Source organism: Dreissena polymorpha, chromosome 5 (assembly GCF_020536995.1).
Source record: "Dreissena polymorpha isolate Duluth1 chromosome 5, UMN_Dpol_1.0, whole genome shotgun sequence".
Lineage (NCBI taxonomy): Eukaryota > Metazoa > Mollusca > Bivalvia > Myida > Dreissenidae > Dreissena > Dreissena polymorpha.
The window spans coordinates 78,131,208-78,138,853 of record NC_068359.1 but is presented as its reverse complement, the minus strand read 5'-3'; the positions used below and the strand labels follow the sequence as shown (position 1 = coordinate 78,138,853).

At 32.9% G+C, this 7,646-nt stretch overlaps 1 long non-coding RNA gene across 1 annotated transcript; it reads right to left on the bottom strand.

Annotated features, from left to right (window-relative positions):
• Positions 1-6,333, bottom strand: LOC127831890 (uncharacterized). Its single transcript, XR_008026535.1, has 7 exons — positions 6,239-6,333; positions 5,344-5,477; positions 3,976-4,096; positions 3,578-3,687; positions 3,006-3,209; positions 2,620-2,808; positions 1-1,742 (listed from the first exon to the last, which is right to left on the bottom strand). It is a non-coding gene; the product is annotated as an uncharacterized LOC127831890 (long non-coding RNA).
• Between the last annotated feature and the right edge of the window lie 1,313 nt (positions 6,334-7,646).

Below are 7,646 nucleotides of genomic sequence, written 5' to 3'. Positions count from 1 at the left end.
TCATTTCAAGTATTATATTGATTTGCAAAGATTGCTAAGACAACACACAAAACGTGTATTGATAGTAATTTACGGCAGTTTATGTTTATACACATGTATACACAGATATTTACAAACATGGGTAATGCATAATTGCAATGTCTTATTGCATTCAGATAGTGAACTGTTATGTGCATTAACAATGAATAGCAACATTTCCTGTCAAATACAGCAACTTTTTAACAAATATACACAAATAAAGTGTTTACTCTAAATTGCGATTCATAATAATATTAAAAATAGTATACAAACACATTGGGAAATGAACTATTTCTCCATAGAAAGTTGGTATGCTGAGTTGCCTTAGATATGTTTGAACATCTGTCAAATTCGTCCGTGGGTTTGCATAGTTTCCTGGGAACAGAATTGACTCATTTTTCAATATTTTACCATTAACAAACATGATAAAATAAAATAGTAATGGATACACATCAAATACATTGGAAGCGTACTATGGTAATGTCGTTCATCACCAATCCGTTAAAATGTACGTGCTAATAACTCCTGCAGTAACATGAAGAACCCATGTGCGTTTATTAATTTGTTAGAGGCGAACACATCTCTGGTGCCGTTGGTTGGCTTCTTAAACTTTGACGAACGGAATTTGTCCATCACTTTCATCACGCTTGCCCAATTCTGCGGCTGTTTCTCTTGAATGCGTCGCGAACTTCACTGTTGAGCTTTAATCGTCATCGCTTGACGAGAGAGCAGGAGCATGCCCCATGTCACCCACGTGGTCATAGTCGTCGTTTCCCCGAGGACGTATCGCCTTAAGAGTTGCAGTCGTATCGTAATCGTTGTTTGTCATTATGTTATTGATCTGACATGATCCCTTAACATGTTCATAGTTACCCTGGCGGTCAAAATTCAGTTTATTGTATACATTTTCATGGGTTATAACATGAGATGTTGCGGCTCCGTCAGTGGTGCAATCATAATCACTACAGTCGCCTTTGACGTTTCCACGTGGTTCTGACGCCGGCTCATCGATTGAGTGGTAATTGTTCTCCTCAATAACGTCTTTCTCAAGATCATCTGATCCGTTGTTATGATCGACTTGTTCGATCACTGACTCGGTTTGTTTTTCAAGTACAAAGTAGGCATGGTTAACCACAGATTTATCGACTCTTGCTACATTGGACGCTGCATTTGGCAACATGTCGTCATTTTTATCATCCTCTTATCGGGGGCTCTATTCAAATGTGCAGAAATAATTCCTCTGGTTTTTTTATATGATAAAGTACACAAACGACTGAGCATACAAATAATCTACAAACAAACAGTTTACGTAGGAAATGATTTTTATAATAGCTTCCAATGAGGTGTTTTCATCAAGTAGTATTATATAATGCATTTAATTAACAGTAAATACACAGCATTATAAAATGCCAATTGTTTTTTTAATCCTAGTTATCTCATAAACATACTTTCTTCGACTTTTAACAATAAATATATGTTCTAACATAATGAAATAAATTATTAATAAATTATGTTATAGTATATGAGCACCAAACAATATAAATGCAATCATTCGTATTCTAGTCTTGCCTAATTTGCAAAATAATCTCGTTGTCATATTTCATTTATGTTTCATGTAAACATTGTTTAACGTCTTCGAAGCATGACTTCGGCAAAACATATTCCTACTACAAGCAGTGCGACAACCAACACGCCGATGCCTGCCCCTAAAGCCGGTGACTCTCCTGAATAGCACAATATAAGAGATATAAAAATACGTGTACGAATTCACTCAACGTAAACGTTATTTATCAACAAAAACATTATTTTTAAAAAGATCTGATAGTTTCAACAAACCCTTTACAATGTAAATGTAGCCTATATTTTGATCAATTTGGAATGTACCGATTATTTTCATACTTGCCATTTCTTGCTTTGTATCGGTTGTTTAGATTCTACGAATCTTTAGAAAACATTACCATATATGAACATTCACTATACACACAATCTAGTGATGTACATTTACCTTATATATACAAGATCTAAACATTGCTTTTACAAGTCATTATAAAGGTTCTGCTCAAAACGCTTTCAACCAAAAAAAAAAATTTTCGTCATATGTCCACGGTTTGTGATTATGTGCGCACCATGTTAACGTTGGCAGTATGTAGATAACCTGGAATAGGTAACCATATGATCGTATTCTAAATTAATTTAAAATAAATTTACCAACGGTCATTATAATCAAAAAGTAAGAGTACATGTATATGAACTACGCATAGCAAAACTTTGGATTTGGTCGTAGTCGCTTCCCCTTCAGTATAATGGGTTTGATTTGGTATTTCGGTTGAAATAGACATGAGCGATGCTCGGTTAAAAATATTTAACAAATATGCATACGTTATACAGTATCAATTAACATTAAACAATTAACATTAAACACAACGAAGACAGGCGCTTATGGCTTAATAGTTGTTATTTATAAATATCATTGACGGCTTCAACAGGATCTCTTCAACATTCTTGTGTAGTACATATGTATCATCAGTTATTAAATACGTGGGTAAATGTGGCTTTGGATTTTTTCAATCACTTAAAATCTTATTGAAAAAGAAAAGTAACCTGCGTAACACAGGGCCTGCTTCTCGCCCGTTTTTACGAAATTTAACCTCTTTCACTTCCTTTTACGAAAGCGTATTCCGCATTCGAATATTTTGTCTGTCCTGTAGTGTGATGATTTCGATTGGAATCTCAATCGTACCGAATAATTGTATTGGGAATATGAATCATTATCAGTAATTTTTGTTGTATCTTAAAATGCATACATGTATATCTTTGCGATTATATAAAGGTATACGTGTAGGCTTAATTTTATAGCTATAAGATCATGGTAAAATGTTTTATATAACAAGTTGAATTAATTAACAATGTTATACTGTCAGGCTCTTATTTGATGTTAATTTGAATTATTAGACAGAAATAAGGTAATGGTATAGGTAACAACCTACCCAACAAGTTTATGCCCGCCTTATTAATCAAGGTGGCTTCTCTAATTATCCCTGTCCAAAACTTTTGATGTTGATCTGCTTTCAACTCAGATACGACAATACTTGAGATGGAAGCTGGATACTTGTTTTCCTTTAAACATATTACATTTCATTGGATCCAAGTATTGCTTTGTTTCGATGGTACATATGATCTAGCTGACGAATCTGATAATTAAAAATAGCAAGTACATTTAAGTACGCATAACATGTAGTGAAACAAGCCGTTGATTATTGAGAAGAATAAGCACATAAACTGTGTCTTCGTCGTCCAAGTGTATGGTGATTATCCGCAATGGACGTTTTTATTACTATGCAGCGAGTATGTGATCGTTTCACAAAGTATTTTGAAAGCTCATTATTGAATATAATAAACTATAATTATGTAACACAGTACTTCTTGCACCAAGCCATCGCTATCCGATTGTATGTGTCAATGTTATATCGCGTATCAATCATGATTCGAAAACCAAAGACAACATAATTAGAAAATAATAACATGTGATTATATAAGCAAACAAGTGACATATGAATACCTGTTGTTGGCTTGTTGCTACATATTACTTTACGATTGTTAACGCTGGTACACGATTTCCATTGGAAGGCTGAGTACTTATATGAAAGGCAATCGCCAGTGTTTTCAGTACTATTGGAAATCATCGAATTATTTACTGTATATACAAAGCAGATACGTCAATAATATAGATAAGTCAATCCGTTCGTTTCTTAGAATGGGCCTTGTGTTTCGCACGTTTCATAAGTATATACATATACTAGTCATAAGGAGTTAAGAAGCGTACACAGATTTAAATACAATTACTCTATATCCCGTGTATATAATTAGCAAATATTCGCCATTAAACATACCAATGTACATCGATATAATTCCTAAAGAACTGTGGGATATATTATTATGCGTACAATGTGTACTTACCCCTAATTCGGGAAAAGATGGCAGACTGATATTGTTTACATAGATTGGTTTGGTAGTTGTCCAAATAATCAAGGTTGATTTCATGTACAGATGTAATGAAGCAAATACACTTCATTTCTGACTGAATATAGTAATATGTTTGTTTATTCTTTTCACAAAGAGTACGACATGTTAATGCATACACACGAGACCTAAACAGAACATAAATTTAAAAACAGTTAATATTTGTAAGGTAATGCAACATATATGATTGTATACTACTCACAATTTTCTAAGGATCACTTTTAATAGTATGTGTAATTTGAAGTTCACCCCTAGCTAGATTCAGCCAGCGCCACGCATCAATGATAAGTCAATACATAAAAATAAAATCAAAAGCACACATTCTATAATCAAAACCTGCAAAAAAACAATTTAAATTAAATAAAATTACATTGAAGATCATGTGAAAATAAAAAGTGATCCTTAGCAAATTTTGAGTAGTACAAGATTAAATGCTTTCACGATTCAGTTTATCAAAGCTTACCCGCACGGAACATATTAATAATTAAATCTGGTAAATAACTTCCAAAGTTAATCAAAACAGAAATGAGAATTGCATGAACGTGCTATAAATTTAAAGGTCAGACGTTGGTAATAATGTATATAGGCATATGTTTTATGCAAATCTTTGCATTATACTGAACTAAATGTTTATAATGTATTTCATGAAACATATTCGACAGGATCTTTTTCTGTAAAATAAAGCCTTTGCAAACAAACAACGTCGCTTTTTGCCGTGTATACAATTACAGAAATGCTTTTACTTGTGAATAGATGAGTGGGCTTATACATAGACGTGTGCATACGTAAGGGTATACAAAGATTGTGGTACGTGGACATAGATGAGTATACGTGTGTACTGATATGCAAGTGAACAGAGATAAGTAAACTTGTACTAAATATGTATACGAATACATAGACGGGTATACGTTTAAATATCTCAATATAAGTGCAGTTGTATGAGTATACATAAATAAAGAAGAATATGCGTGATTAACAGGATAACAATCGAACGGATTGTTAAACATGATCATTAAACAAACTCTTTATTACTGTCCCTTCTACAGATATTTTTTCTGTGCTTATTGCTGTAATACCATCGATTTATCATTATAGTTTGCGCGATTACGTGTAATATTTAATATCTAAAATCCATAATACTTTGTAACGATTAATTTGCCGTAATTGCTCTTTGAATATCTTTACTGATCATGATAATTGTCCGGTGTTTTATGTGCTTATGGTCATTGATTTATAAACCAATATGTAAAAATGTATCAGTTTAGCAGTGTTCGCTCATTAAGTCTGATGCAAGTAAATACTTACTGTAGAGTTTGAGATATCTACGCCATTTAACGCTTTTATTCCCAATGGTATATTACGTCTACACAGGCTCTAACAAAAGCCAATCCTTGTTACGTTGTACGTAGTTTGCACAGTCTTATGCACTAGCGCACAGCCTGCAATGGATAATACGCTGACCATGTAATAACTATGTTAGCATATATCATATGTTCGTTATTGTTTGTCGGAAACGTACATTTAACTTTACTTAAATAAAATATCTTAACTTTAAGAACGTTTCTAGATATGACAGTATGCGTTAATACCCACTATTCACTCAGTTCACAGATTAATAAACAAACAGTGCAGCTTTAATAAATAGTTTCATATTGTATTTATGTTAACCAAATTAAAACAGTTTCCGTGAAATAAAAATGGAACTTTCACTGAGACTTATCCTATCCAAGCTTTTGAATTGTTTGATAAAACACCAATTTCTTCAGCAACCTCAAAAAGAGTATTCTTGTAAGTTAGCCTTGGTTCCGCAAGATCGCAAGATGATAAAAAAACAAACATGATGTTGAGTTATTGCTTACACTGTATTGTTCCGCTGAATATCAAATAAAACCATTCTTTAAAATTGAAAGTGTTTAATACTTATTCTCTATAACGATAGTATTAAGAAACAGTCTTAAACAAGTTTTGCGTGAACATATCTTCGTATCAATACGTTTTAACACTACTAAACATCCGGTTTTGTTTAATTGGGGTTACACAAAAGCTTAGCTATCATTGAAACGTAATTTCATCTTTGTTCCGATATATGCATTTGATGTTTGAACCCACATTTGAGTATTGACTAGTATGGTAATACTTATTCATAACGTGTGTATACATTCAGTACATACAATTGTATAATAAAATATCCATTATTTACCTTTAATCGACTGATTCAACAGTAGGAAAAATCCGAAAAGTCTTTGCCACCTCATCTTATTTCTGCTCCTTTGGTGCAGAACGCTTATACTTACATTTATGAAACAAGGAAGAAAATATCCAATATTTGATGTGTAAGCGTTTCCGGTTTTCTAAGTAGCATGTTTGTCCACGAAAATATTATTTATAAACTTAACTTGTTTACGCACTAAACAACCAAAGCACCCTACAAATAAATACTACGAAATGCGTGTGACAAATATCCAAACAAAACTTGTCAATAAAAGAGATCGAAGCCTTGTTTTAAGCATATATGGCTTAAGGTCATGCTTTATTTTACAACATGATTAAATTTAAATTGAGGGCATTTAAACAACTGGACAAAATCATAACATTTCGTAAAAGATCATTGATATAAGTGCTTTGCGATTATAGTTATTCAAGCATCTTAACTAAAATTGTCGTAAGATGTTTGATAGCATTGGGTCTAGAAGCGTCATCAGATGGATAGCATTACTTTCATCCGCAGGCTTTGGACGTAACCAGTAACCTTTAGAACACATTTCTTTCCTTGTAGGACAACACAAATAATAACACAGTCTATACGTTCAATTACCGCTTTAAAACGATGCAAATAAATATGTATGGTTTCAACCTGTTTAACGTCAATGCCAACCCTTATCAGAAAAATTATCATAATACACGCAATAGTCAATACATTTTAATTTCTAGCATAGAGATTTCAAACGGCAAACACGAAATCGTTTAAATTTTAAAATGTATTGAATCTTTTATTGCACAATCGAACCTAGTGACACAGACATGTCAATTAAACTGTCTGGGGTACTTTCGGAATATTATGATACTTTTATTTGTATTTAAAATATAATGAAACAGAAAAAAACACTTGATTTATGAATTCAGAATTGCATGTTAATAAACGATGATGATAACTCTTCGTGAATTTAGCATGTGAAAGATCAAGTATCGTTCATTACTAAAGAATGTACCACATATCTATAAATGAAGTATGCCATTGACACTATTGAAACCCTTTACTTAACTGTTAGTCTGAATATGGTGCAATATAAAAGAGGGTGAAATATTGGAATACAAGTGTAACTATATGATTTGATTACGCAGTTTTGTCCTCGGTATTGTTCGAAGTTTTCATACATGATGTACATTCCCAGGCATATTTTGTCTTGTAGGTATATATCTCCCTCTTTAACTCTCGTGCTAAATAGTCGTAGACATCATCAGTAGCAGCCGAAGCACAACTACCACCATCATCACGGTCATAATTATCGCAAGCTTTATATCATGCTTTCTAGGGCGGCCGTGCAGATCAAATGAACACTTACCATTTCAAAGCGGTTCGTCTTAAAATGTACTAGATATTTGTAGGT